This window comes from Tribolium castaneum, chromosome 11, assembly GCF_031307605.1.
Source record: "Tribolium castaneum strain GA2 chromosome 11, icTriCast1.1, whole genome shotgun sequence".
Taxonomy (NCBI): Eukaryota; Metazoa; Arthropoda; class Insecta; order Coleoptera; family Tenebrionidae; genus Tribolium; species Tribolium castaneum.
In genome coordinates, this window is record NC_087404.1 from 2,917,610 (window position 1) to 2,932,704 (window position 15,095).

Consider the following 15,095-nt stretch of genomic DNA (forward strand, 5'->3'; position numbering starts at 1 on the left):
TATAATATTATTTAAGTTATTAAATTGTCGTTTTTTTTTTACACGTCCAACACCCACGAGAAGAGCCTCGAAAACCAGGATGGGAAAAAGAACAAAACACGCGCACTGTCGAGAACTAAGAATCAAGCGTATGACCAGGGAATTCTGACGGGGAGACGGGACCATCATAGGATTCCAGCCATGATAGAATCCACGGACTGTCCGAAAACGGTACCCAAGACTGTAATCAGTCACTTGAGGGCGTAATAGTAACCAACTGGTATCTACAAATCGTCACAACCAGCGCCGAAGACCGAGACGTTTCTACCTACCATCTCTCAGGGCAAAGAACGAGAAGCGAGCATTTATAATCCAGAAATGCCAATCTGAAAGTCATTTCCCTGGTCTACCTTGAGGACGGACAGTTTTTCCCTGAACATAGTGATGTGCGTGAGCCGTAACAACAGACCGTATGTGGGATGTTAGGACGGTTGTAGAATTGTAAATGATAGGGTAGTTTTAAGTTTAGATAGTAAAAAATTGTCGGGGCGACAATTTAGAAGGGCCGGGCACATGTCACGCAGCAGTATTTGGCAATAAATAAAATCAAAGGTTAGTCTACTGCAGAAAGGACTGGATAAAACCTTCCACAAACAAATGAATTGGTTCCCAATAATCTCTATAAGTATAATTCTGTAAAAGGTGATGGTCAAATTGGTTCCCGGGTGATGGTCCAATTAGCTCCTGCATGAGCAGGTAGGTAATAAGGATTAAGCCAAATATATTATCACGCGGCAGTATTTGGCAATACGGTTGCTACAATTGAGGAACTGCAGGGTTGGCAGTTTGAGCAACGGTGTTGCAAGTACCACAAAAAACTAGAACACTCTCAGAGGGGAGGAATTGACGAGGGAACCCTGAATTAAAATTACGAGTTAGTCGCGACTCAATTGCAGGCAAAAGTCAACTTACTTTTGCGGGTTCCTCTTCCCTTGAGTAGTGGTGACGTGTGGCCGTGCTGTGTCCGACAAAATCCTGATTCCAATTGTACTTACCAATAAGGATGTCGACTAATAAGTAAGTACCATTTTTTTGTACTTATTAAACATTGAGATAAACCCCCGTCGTTTATTATACGTCCCGACCACCTGAGCTACCCCCGACTCACGCAGGGCGTGACAATATGTTAATATTTTGGACTTAAAGCTGGTAGAAATGTTCAAATAATTATTTTCTTGGCACAAAATCCAACAACAAATTTCCTTTATTCATGGCAAACTGGTTATTTAAAAAAAAGAGAATGTAATTTTTAAACTCAATGCTCTCCTGTAAATTTCGTAAAATGTTTCGTCAAGTAATGACTATTAAGACATCTCACATGATGACGTTGCGTTCGTTAATATGTGTATTAATACTATTGAAGCATCAAAATGGAGACAAATTACAAATATAATTTTAACATTTTTCGTTCGACATAGTACCCATTAAGTTCTATGCGCCTTCTCCATCGTTTTGGAAGTACTTGAATACTCGAAGAAATATTTATCCACAGCCTATAAATTGTTAAAATACGATTTGTTTTTGAACGTTTTGGAACTTGTGAATTTATTCATACACTTACAAATGTCATTCCTGTTATCATAATCTGTTTATCTGACCTACCTGACCGATGGGAACCAATTCGACTCGTCCCAAACAAATATTAACCTATTCATAAAATCAATTACAATAGAAATTGACAAAACATAACAGTTTAAACCTCAAACACATGGTGTTGTGATAATGAAGTTCGGGTCCCCTCAAATTAGTTCTTTATAAGTATAATTCTGTAAAAGGTGATGGTCGAATTGGTTCCGGGGTGAGGCTCCCGTATGAGCAGGTAGATAGAAAGGATTAAGTCAAAGATATGTTTATAATTTCAATTTAATCCTGGTAGAAAAGTTCAAATAATTATTTTCCTGGCACGATATCCAACAACAAATTTCATTTATTCGTGGTTAACTGGTTATATAAAAAAAGAGAATGTTCCCCAAAGCTCTCTTTAAATTTCGTAAAATGTTCTGCAAATAAGCTCATTTTGCTTTGACCTTTCTCAGTTTACTAATTTGCGTTTGCCATTGCATTTCCTTTTTTTCGATTACATTGGGCATTAAAGATTGAATTCTTACAGATAGGGTTCTATGTGCTCCGCGAAAAAGTTTGTGAGAACTTAGATATGTGTCGAATATCAAACAAAAAATTGTGGTTCTGGCTCTAGAGTTCCAGTTCTTATTCGGTTTTACATCATTTGCTCTAAATTATACGTCTATTTTAAATTCTGTGCACTCCTATGCTATTAAACCATCAAAATGGAGACAAATTACAAAAACAATTTTAACATTTTTCAACTTAGTGAGGAGATTTGGCTATGGATTTTACCACAATACTCCGTTTTTGAACTTGTGAATTTATTATACACTTAAAATGCCATTTCTGTTATCAAAATACTTTAATGCGTTTATCTGACCTACCTGACCAACGGGAACCAATTCGACCATCTCCGAGAACCAATTCGACTATAATTAGAGAATCATTACAAATTTCACATTAGGATAACCATTATTTTATATTTACTGTTTTAGTTTGTAGTTTCAATTTGTATATAACAAAATTATTTTTATAATAAACGAGTTTTTTTATATCGAGTACATCCGCGACTTGAGGATTTTTTTTAATCCGCCTACACCCTGCTTCGCCGAACATGGTTCTGCGAGTATCTTAAGGTCTTCTGAGACTTTGAATCGTCGCCATGGAAGTAAAATGTAGTGTTATTAAAAGTAAAAATAATAATAATAATTTACCTCACCGCGCGCGATAAAAAAATTCACCGTGAGTGATCCTGTAGTGTCTGTGTTCAACAGCAGCAATTTAAAAAAAATGGTTCAACTAAAAGTGGTTGACCAGGTTTATCTTTCCAAGAACATGTATCGCACCTCCAGCGAGACATTTCCGCGCTTCCTCAAAAATCAGCGACTGCTAATCAAGGAGCAGAAAATAAGAATGGCTGATTTATTAAAATACCTTTATATAATCGGCATAGAAATGGAAGAAATGTCGATAGTAGTTAAATAGTGCTGGGGGTTTATCTCAATGTTTAATAAATACGACTTAAATACAAAAAAAAGGTAGTACTTACTTATTAGTCGACATCCTTGTTGGTAAGTACAATTGCAATCAGAATTTTGTCTGACACAGCACGGCCACACGTCACCATTACTCAAGGAAAGAGGAACCCGCAAAAGTAAATTGACTTTTTCTGCCAGCCTACCAATCCAGCAATTGCAGCAACCGTATTGCCAAATACTGCTGCGTGACACCTTTATTAAAAATTTGTCGATGTTTACTTATGCATACGTGATCTCCAACAGAAAATTTGTTGTGTGTATTTGCAAGTTTAATATGAGTATAAACCGTCCTTAATCGCGACTTTTCATTGCTTGTTTTAACATTTGCTGGCATAGTATTAATTGTTCTGTGATATTTGTGGTTATATTTGTTGATGAATTTATCTAGAATATTGATCCATTTATAATATTCTTAAAAATTAAATTGTTCCCACATTAATTGCTTCAGCGTTCGGTTGACTCGTTCAACTATAGATGCTTTCATAGAACTAAACGTACTATAACGAATAATCTTAAATTTTTTCATTAAATTCTGAAACATTTTATTGTAAAACGCTTTACCATTGTCAGCCTGTAAGTTTTTTAATAAAAAAATTTTTTGCTACGCACATATTTTTAGCATTTTATGTTTTTTGTTGAACCATCCAAACGTATTTAGAAAAGGTATCAATTACACTAAGATGTGTTTAAATTATTGGTTTCTTTTGGCATATGGAATCATGGTTTATGTAGTTCTTTCACAATATCTATCTTAATGGATGTAGGTGTATAATTATTAATTTTTAATTTATAAACCATTTTTATTAATGTTGTGTAATCGCTTTTTCATTATTGACTATCTGATTTTCAAATGTGATTGGACATTTAATAAATATTTGTGCAAATAAACATTTATGAATACTGTTTTTAGTTTTCGGTACATTTTGCTTTACAGCAAATGATATGTTGGCTCCAAAACGCAATTGATAATATAAAGCTTGTTCTTTTGTAAATAATTTATCATCTATACTTATAAAAACTTCATCGTTGAATGATAATCAACTCTGACAAAACCTATAACAGATTTGTTATTAAAAATGGCATTAGCTTCAAATTTTAATATTATGCTGTAAAATATATATGAGGATGAGAGAATTTCTTTATCACTAAACCTTGAAAGAACGAATTGTGGATTTTTAACTATGTGCGTCATTATTCAATAATACCCTTCGACCATATATCATATAGACTGGGCAAGGTGAGATTTGTTTTGAAGCCAACATGTGCAGGTGGGGCAAGGGGAAATAAGGCTTGGTACGCGAATTTGAGTCTTAGGTACCCCTTCTCTGATTGGTCCATTCAAAATATTTCCAAGTGTTTCGTTAATATTCGTCAAACTTCGTGCTTCACGATTGTGATTAAAGGGAAAAATTGTGAATTTTGGGCTTAAATTTACTTGTGAATGGGTAAAATCTGGTTCTTGCGTCGAAATATACAGGAGAAAGTATTCACAAGGGGTATTCATCGGTAATGTCATCCGTAGGTAAGAAAATACAGGTGTTAACCTAAATCTGGAAACACACCAGTGGCGTCGTAACGTATTCTGATTTTCCGCTTTGATACTGAATATTTTTGAATATTACAACTCTGACGACATGTCATAAGATAGAATTAGAAGTATTTTAACTAAGGCATTTTTTTTGAAACTCGAAAACTTAAATTATTTCTGAAACTTGTAATGTTTTTTCAATTGTTTGCCCCTTGACTACGAGCTGCCATTGAACAAGGAGTGAGCTTCCTCTTGCCCCTCACTCCTCGCACCCATACATGTTGGCTTCAAACAACCTGCCTACAAACTCGCTTTACGGCGAGTCTATATGATATATGGTCGAAGATAATACCAGATTAGGGTGAGACAAACGTGGCGCAGGAAACGCCACCTGTCGGGGTGCATGGGGACTCGAGACCGTCACACCGACGGGCAGGAATTTGCAAAGCAAAGAAACACAACATCATTTATACATCGAGACTTGGGCAGTTTTGTCCAATGATGTGGGGGCGCCGGTATTGGTCATGTAATTCGGCGCCTGGCGGGGTATTTGCCCGAGGAGTAGCTGTTTTGGCTTATGCTGGTTTACCTCTCTCGGCGGGCGCTATGGGAGATTTGCTTTGCAAATTCCCGCCCGTCGGTGTGAAGGTCTCGAGTCCCATGCACCCCGACAGGTGGCGTTTCCTGCCACGTTTGTCTCACCATCGTCGTACGCTAGTCGCTTAAAGACTCTCGAAGCCACATCATCTCATAGTACTGCGCTGCACTGATGAGCCCCAAAAGGGCAAACTGGTCTGCAGCTGTCCAATGGAATGATGTTGTGCTTCTTTTATACAATACCAGATTCACGTAATTCTTCTACAATTGACACTATTTTGTTATTGTGACCCGAATGTCCTGATGTCTGCGAAGCCACTATTAACCAAAGTCTTTCGACTAATTCATTTGGATCATCCCAGTAAACATAATACATAGAATAGGTATTTAATTTTTTTATCATTCCTTTAGCTATAGTAGTTTTTGATCTTTTGGAAGTTTCACCATAAGGTGGATCTGAATGGTATAAGGGGCCGATAATTGTTTTATAGTTATCAGCTCTTGTACCTTGGATTGGAGCTGAAGGTTTAAACTAAACACGAATAGCTTGACTTATATCCAAAATTTCTTTATATGTAATTAAGTCACTTTCTGTATAATTTCTAGGGTTGCTTTTAAATAACAGTTTATAGAGTCCTGGTGTTATTTTAAAAAACTTTTTGTCTACTGTAATGTCTTTGCCTATAAACTCTACATGAGATAAACCAATCCAAAATTTCTCTGCAATGCTGTCGTGTCTTATGCCAGTCCTGTGATCGAATTTTCGTTTCTTATAATAAATCATTCTATTTATGTAATGTCGAGGTACCTCATCAAAAGTTTCCAAATATTCATTACACAAATCTGTTTCAAGCAAACTTGAAATACTTCTTTTACTTTCTTTAACAGAATTTTCAATTAAATCATTTAGTTCCATATCTTCAAAGTTTTCAGGTTCTGCAGTAAAGACTTCTTTATCTTTTTTTTTTCTAAAGTGTTATGTGGTGTATTTTGCATTATTTTATCCATTTCATTAAAATCTAATTTATCATTTTTTAATTACTCTATTCTTGTTTTAAGATTAGAGATTTTACTTGAAAGATCACTTTTATTTTCTGTAGGAAATGTTTGATCAAAAATTTCTCGCTTCTTTTGTTTAGGTTTAAAGTCATGAACAATATTCTTTTCTTGTAACTGATTGGATATTGTTTCAAGTCTTTTTGGTAATTGGAGAAAATGTATTTTCATAAGCAGACTCATCTTGTTTTAACAATGTCATTTTTCGCTTTACTTCTTCTCCATTTTTTATGAATTCCATTAGATTTTCTGTTTTTGTATCATCTAATCTTTTTTTAAGTTCATAATTAATACAATTATTTCTTGATTTAACGAAAACAAAAACTCTAAAACCATCTGTCAACCGTTTGCAAACCGTAAAATAGCGTTTATAAACCGAATTTAAACCGTAATATAACTGCAAAGCTCTTAAGTAAACCGTCTGAAAACCGGTCATAAAGCGTAAAAGCGTTAATAAACCGCTACAAAAACTATGCGATTTGATACTTCGTTTTGTTAATATAGTTTTTCTTACTAAAATTCAGGTTGTATAAAGCAATCAAATCCTTTTCTATAACCTCCATTATTAAAATTGGTTTCTTTATCAATTACTAACAAATTGTATCTATCTTGCCAACATAAATGGCATTTTTTTTTTAAATCTTCAAAAGTCAGATGTAAAACTAACATTGTCTTTATAAATATGAAGTAAATTTAAGTCATTTTGCTTAAATACTATTAAGAAATTTGTATTGTCTTTAATTAGTTGTTTCAGAATTTTGGTACAAGTCTGACAAATAGAATGAGTCAATATTCTTATGTCTGCCCATACTAAAATATTCTCTCATAACATTTTGTTTATCACAAGCTACATTATCAAATATTATTATAGAATTGGGTTTAACTTTTGATAAAGAGGGAATATTATTTTTTAGATCACTAAATGCAAAATAGCTCATTCCTTTTAGAGGTTTTAATAACGCTTCCAAATACTCATATTTTGGTTGAAATAACGATTTTGAAAAATATATATATATATATATATATATACATTTTCAAATCGCAAACCATTAGGTTGTTCAATTAAACTTATCATTGTATTGGTTTTACCACAATAAGACAACGTATAGTTGACGAAAAAAGTGCTCCATGTCGTTTTTTGTTAATAGTTTTAAAATCATTGTTAGGCACTTGTAGCGTTATTGGTTGTTAAACAATTCGCATTTTGTATGAAATTAATAAAGAAAACTTTTTAGAACTATAAATATTATAATCACAACTAGTTATTTTAGTTAAGTTTTATTTGTTAAAACCTAAGTTTTATAGGAGTTTATATATATAGTGCAGTAAAAATGCAAAACCTTAGTCAAGTAAGCACAGTTAAAAAGAGATATAGTGGCTGAGGTGTTCTAAATTCAGTGGTAAACAAGCTACCTATTAAACTACATATTCCTGGATATAATTATTGTGGTCCAGGAACAAATCTTGCGACTTTCAAGACGAGGTAAAGGAGTTAATGCTTTAGATGAAGCTTGCGAAGAGCACGACATCGCTTACAATAAGAATTTAAATTTACATAGTCGACATAGAGCTGACCGTTTTTTGTTAGAGAAAACTAAGCGTAGATTACATTCTTCCAATTTATCTTTGGGAGAAAAAACTGCAGCTTTGGGTGTTGCATCTGCAATGAAAACTAAGTTAACACTTGGAATGGGATAGACAATCAGTAAAAAAATATCAGCGCCCTAAAACGAAATTTAAAAAAAGTAGGAAAGGATTAGGATTTAATGAATTAAGGAAAATTGCCAAAACTACAATTAAAGGAAAAAAGTTTAAAAATAACATTGATGTCATAAAAGCCGCTATAAAATCTGTAAAACTTTCACAGCATTTTGTAGAACCTAATTCAAATTCGTCAAAATCAAGCAATGAAATGACCTAAATTATGAAATTATGTAATTAGGTTGTTGAAGAATAATTGTTTTTGTTAAGTATATTTCTAATTACATTTTGAAACAAGAATAGTTGGGTGTAAAAAGTAAAGAATTTTCTGGCAGGCTTAAAAAGTTTATTAATGTGTTTTTAATTTTAATTTGCGATTAATTTAAGTTTTGCAATGTAAATCCCAACTAAATTTAATTTAAGAGTAAGAGTTAACTAATTACTAATTTGAATTAATAAGTTGCATTCCATTTACAATTACAACATTTCAAATTAATTGAGAATTAATTAATTACTACTAAGTCGCTGCAGACATTATTATTTCTTACGTAATTTTTAATGTTGCTTTGTGCAAAAAATATCAATAAGCAAAAAGTACTCTTAATTAATTAAGCAATAATTAAAAATTCAAATAAACGTATTTTTAGAACTATATCATAAAAAATATTTTTCACACAGTTTTATTAAAACTTTAGAACTTGAAGTCACTTAAGAAATCATAAAACTTCGATTAATTATCATTTTCATATTTTTAATTAGAAGAAAGTCTACAAAAATTCTCAAACAAATCACCTACATGTTAAAATAGTGTAATGAACAGCAAAAATCGATTTCTGAGCAACTATTAATTTCTGAGCTATAGTGAAAAATACTTTTGCTCTATTTACAAAAGGACTTTGTTAAAAAAATTTGCTATAGTATAAACACAAAAAACAAATTGGTAATAATAAAACAATCACAAAATTTTGGGAAAAACTCCAATTAAACATATACGCATAATTCCTATACCCAAAACTGAAAGATTTTTGCCACTTATTCCAATTTTTGCGGCATTGGGTGCTTTAGGATCATTAAGTGGTGGTGCCGCTGCAATAGCGAAAGCAGTAAGTGTTGCTAAAGAAGCTAAAGAACAACTTAAAGAATCCCAAAGACATAATCAAAGTATGGAAGCAATTTCATTAAATAAGTCGGGAAAAGGTTTATTTCTAAAATCCTATAAAAAAGGATACGGTCTTTTTTTAGGACCAAGAAAATCACCGAAAACATTTCTATAGAATTTCCAAAACGCGCTCTAACTAAAGTTAATTTAAAAAAATTTGCACAACTCAATAAAGTTAAAAATTTTAGAGGAGTATTTATGAAAGATTCATTGCATAAGTCAGGTGCAAATGTTAACGAAACGGGTATTATAAACTTAGACGATGAAAAAGGCGAAGGGACTCATTGGACTGCTTACAAAAAAAAGTAATAACAAAGCCCTTTATTTTGATAGCTTTGGTAACACACCACCACCGATAGAATTCGTTAAATATTTAAACAGAAGGATTTAATGTGAAATAGTTTACAATCATGAAAGATTACAACAGTTTAATACAATAATTTGTGGACACTTATGTTTAAAATTTTTGTAAAACTATATTAATTAGAGACATATGCGGATTGTTTTTAGTTTATCATAATTTTTTATATGTGTTTGTATCATGTCTGTTACATTTACTTTAACAGGAACTAGTTCAATACTTTCAAGTAAATGTTATCCACCATTGATATTAGGTGACAGTGAATATGCATTAGATTTAATCAATCTAGAAAAATTTTATTCTATAGCTAACGTTACCAATTCAAATAACAAATTTTATTTTACTTTACAAAATCAAACAAAAGGTTTTACTACAATTCCTGAAGGCTCATATGAAATCGATGAGCTTAATGCTTTTTTAAATTAGGATTTCATAACATATATTAAAGAAAAATCATTAAATACAAATTACTTTATGCAAAAACCTATTTCAATTATAGAAGGAAATAACAATACTTTAAACTGTGAAATTAAATGTAGTCTTTATATTAACTTTTCAAAAAAGGACTCTATTGGCAGTTTGTTAGGTTTTAACAGTAATATACTAAAAGCTAACAAAAAACATATATCGGATAATTCTTGTAAAATATTCAAAGTAAATGCATTATGTGTTGAATGTAATATTGTATGTGGTGCATTTTGTTGTGGTCAAGAAGTACATGTTATTCATGAATTTTTTCCTTGTGTACCTCTTGGCTACAAAATAACAGAAACACCTAATGTGATTTATCTTCCACTCAACACTAAGCAAATCGATGAGATAACAATTAAAATAACTGATCAAGATGGAAATATTGTCAATTTTAGAGAAGAAGTGCTAACAGTAAGGTTGCATTTGCGTAAAATAATTAGCGAATTAGTGCAGCATATATTAATAATAATAATATAAATAAGTCAAAGACCAATAAAATTTGTAGTCAAGTAAACAACGAAAAAGAGTTAACTACAGCAAACCGTTTGTTTAACAGAATAAATTTTCAAATTCTTAATGTTCAAGAGCCACCATTATTTGATACAGCAATTGCCTGAAGAACGTACTCATCCACCTTATGCATCCAGTTCTTTTAACAATATTGATGAAATTAGAATTCCAATACAACAACAGGATATATACACTCTACCATGGTACAGTACATTACATGTTCAAGGAAAAATAAAAGTGTATGGTAAAGATAAAGATGCTCTACCATACTCAAGCGTTGAGTTTGTTAACATGAGAATTTTATTTTTATTTGATGAAATTTAGTATGAAATGTCAAGAGATCCAATAGATACTGTTAGAAATCCAAGAATTGTGTCTGTTTTAAAAGGCTATGCAACATTCAACGAATCACAAAGCAAGGCTCTTCAAAACAGTGGTAGATTTCCCAAAGAAAAGTCTACAATTATTGATGATACTACTAGCAGTTTTGATGTTATAATTCTTCATATGGTTTTGGGTTTGTGTGAAGACTTTAAAAAAGTTTTAGTAAACGCTCGACAAGAGTTAGTACTACGACGCAGTAGTACCGATAATAATGCATTTTTTCTCCAAAATGACATTGACAAGACAATAAATTTGTCTTTAGAATATATATATTATATATCTATGCGTATGGTGGTAATGCCATCACATAAGTGCCAGAGTTTTCAGGTTGCATCTACAGCCTCTGACCTGACCTAACGACCACTAGTAGTAACCAGGACCAACGGCTTAACGTCTCCTCCGAAAGACGAGTTAGTTGCGATGTTTTGGCATTACGTTATCCGATCACCCATCCAAGAATCACCGGGGTCAGGACTGCTTAACTTCATAGATTAATTATAATCTATAAAATCAGCTAATCTATGCAACTAACTATAGCAATAAAGGAACAATTAAGATTATTAGATGTTGTTAAAAGTGCATAAGAATTGTACATTCCTTTACATGAATTACATGAATATCCCGCTTTAACCCAAACACATAAACATGCTTGGGCTATTAAGTCTTCTATAGAAAAACCTCAATATATAATGTGCGCTTTTTAAACAGACAAAAAAAATCAATTAACAAAAAATTGTAGTCCTTTTGATCATTGTCATTTAAGAAATATAAAAGTTTTCCTTAATGATACCCATTATCCATATGACAATTTAAATATAAATTTCAGTAACAACCAGTATGCTCTGTTATAAGAAATGTTTACTAATTTTCAAAATTCATATCTTTTCAAAGAAAGTGAACCTTTTCTTACTCCAAAGGAGTTTAAAGATATTGCACCAATTGTTGTAGTTGATTGCTCCAAACAAAACGAAGAATTAAAAAGAAGTGCTGTAGATATTAGAATTGAATTTGAAACAGATATAAATATACCTGATAAAACAACTGCATATTGTTTAATTTTGGATGGTAGAATAGCTAAATATATACCAATTAAAAGCATAATAAGTTTAGTAAGATAGATTATGAGCATTTTTTATTTGTTTATATTATTATATTGTATATTATATTTTAGTTTGTTATTTAGTTTAGTATAGTTTTTTTTATTTTTTAGTTTTTATTTATTTAGTTTAGTTTTGTTATAATATTAGTACTAAGCAAAGTGTTTGTAGTATCCTAAGACTCTATGTATGGAAAGTAATAAATAAAACAAAAATAAAATTCTTAAAGTGTTTTATTGAATAGGCAATAATAGTGTTAACAGACTTAAAGCTTCTTAATAATCCTGAAGCTGAAGCTTGTTGATGGCCATTTGGTTGAATCTGGACCACAGGTCCAACCAAGCTGAGCTTCTGGATTGTTGTATCCTTTGGATATGTTTGGTTTTACCTATTGCAAAATTTCGAAGTGTTTAGCATTTTCTTCAGGCTTCGAATTATTTTTGTAATAAAATCAGTATGAACTTAACCCCGAGTTCTGCTCATTCATGCTCCTTCGAGCACTTGTGTGAATCAAGTTCTATCTCCAAGCCATAATTTTGGGACAGTGAGGCTGATGTCCAATAGTACTTCATCATCTCTTCATCTCTTCGAAACTACCAAAAGCAGAAAAATGGGAGAAAAAATGGATTCTCTGGCTAAAAATCAACAAGAAATTGGAGAAAAGATGTTGCGACTTCATGAAAACGCAAAAAAGGACTCGTCGTCAAGGAAAGTTGGAGATTATTATCTCAACAAAATGTCGAAACTTAAGGCTTCAGGGTACCGAAGCGATTGTTGAGAATTGGTGTACTACAAGTTGCATACTTTTTTAGACCTGTTTTCAGCGTGAGTTCTTGCTAGTTCTTGCGTCTGCGGTGTTGCCAGTGTAGAATTAATCTGAAAAGAAAAAAATTATAAATTAGTTTTTTTAAATAGAGGTGAACATGACACTTACCAAAAATTTTACATTACTCTTCGTGAATAATACGTTCGAAATTAAAAATATGGGCATCATGTTCCTGATTTCTATTAGCTTGCTTACGTCCCATGTAAATCAAATAAGATCTGAGTCCTTCCATTAATGTCGTAATTATGGTATCATTCATAACTGCTGTTAGTCGTTTAGGTAAAAAAACTTTACCGACGTTGTCCAGATATGCTACCATCATAACCCCATGTTGTGCGTTTGCCTTGGTTAAATTGATGATTTTATATTTCTTGTTCACTTCCAAATCGTTGGCACTGATATATGTATCAGTATATTCACAGGCAGCAATTTTATTCAGATTTCATAGTTGATCAGCCATTATAGAATCCTTTGAAATTTAAATGCAAAAATACACAACGGAGCACACACAACTTCTCACAAAGATAGTTTTAATAAAACTGGTGAAATGTGTAAAAAACGGAACTTTTATAATCAATTTTTGCGGTTAACAGATAACACGCTTTCCTAAAAAATAAAAATGAAATAAAATATGATTTATTAACAATTTTTGTAGTTTACCTTATCGTAGGAATTTTGTAACGGACTTTTGTTTAATAAAAAATGTTTCTAAAAAATTAAACACATTTTTAGCAATCAAATGTGGTAAACAAATTTAAAAATTAAAGAATTTACCAAAAAAGATTATTTATGTTGGTTTTAGAGAAGAATTCAGTAGTCTGAATCGGAAGAATTTGTGGATGAAGAACTTGTGCCGAAGTCAATATTTTCGATAAACTTACAATGCGTTTTTTTGGCACAACTTTTGTAGGTCTGAAGTTGAAATTAGATGTTTAAATTAGATGTTTAGAAAGAACGTTTTATTAAGTTGTAATATAAACTTACTGTAAACAAACACTGATGAATACACCAACTACACCAACTATCTTCTTCACGAGTATAATCTGTTAAATTTTCAACCAGGACTGCATTGTGTGTAATAATCTTTTTAAAAGATAATTTACTTAAGTCATCAGAGTTATGATAATAATAAGCTATATAATTGTTGTAACAAGTTTTACAGATAAAAATAGAATTGAAATTTTGAACTTTATAACATTTAAATTTTAAACATCAACGGGTACTATATAATATTGTTCCCAATTATTATTCCAAAGTAAATGGATAAAAAAATCGCTATCATAAAACCCTCCCCATGTAAAATTGTAACATTCAGCCCAACTAAATTTATCAAGTTTTTTATAGTAAGTTATCATGTCGTCCTCGTCACAAAAATTATCTATTTCACTTCGAATTTTACGCCACCGGCTAAGCAAAAAAAATTTTTTTGTTAAAATTTCATTAGCAATTGGGTTTGGTAAAATCGTAAATAAATTTGTTACAAAATTTGGAGACACAGTTAAGCAAGAAATAAACGTATTACATGATAACGAAAACAAAGAACTAGGTTGATAAAGACGAGAAGTCATTAATACTCATGAATCAGATGGAACTGCAAGAACTCACGCTTCACATTCAAATAAAAAATGTAAAAAATTGAGTTCAATATTATTATTATAAAACGGATATGGAATTACCGCAAATTAAGCTGTAACCCTCTATGATAAGTCTGAAAGGAAACCTGAGATGAGAAAAAGCAGCGGTTTTTATTAAGTGATATGAAATAGATTAATAAAGAGTTCGTTAAAAAGTAAACTAGGAAAAACGCGGTTTCATGGGTGATAAAAAAATTCCATACCTTAATTATTAGATTCATTAATTGAGATCAGCTTACTTATCATATTTTTCAATTGAATTAAGATGTGTTCTCGCGGACAATTAATGTTAAATATAGATAAAGTTTTAGGTCCCGCTTGTGTGACACTGTTAGTAAACTCATCATATTCAAAGTAATTATTTTCATTAAAAAAGTACAGTTTTCCGTTTAAATCTAAATATCCGTGTTATTTTATTAGGAACACCTTCAAATAATTCGTTTGTTAAACCAGGTAATTTTCTTTATATCTGATAGAATTGTTTGAATTGATGTCGTTGTTGTTTAGAGGTTTCAAATACCCAAATTTAGATAAAAAGTTAACAACATCTTGTTCATCACTTGCACTATTATTCATGTTATCAGCAGTAACAATCGATGTTGAAATCAATAGATATAAAATAAGTACA

At 31.6% G+C, this 15,095-nt stretch overlaps 1 protein-coding gene and 1 long non-coding RNA gene across 2 annotated transcripts in view; both read right to left on the reverse strand.

Annotated features, from left to right (window-relative positions):
- Window positions 1-15,095, reverse strand: part of LOC107398808 (modular serine protease-like) — a 389,835-nt gene that overhangs the window by 320,374 nt on the left and 54,366 nt on the right. The gene's annotated exons all lie outside the window — the stretch shown is intronic.
- LOC135267320 (uncharacterized) lies at window positions 12,371-13,549 on the reverse strand. The gene is made up of 3 exons (XR_010335747.1): window positions 13,494-13,549; window positions 12,942-13,439; window positions 12,371-12,883 (listed from the first exon to the last, which is right to left on the reverse strand). It is a non-coding gene; the product is annotated as an uncharacterized LOC135267320 (long non-coding RNA).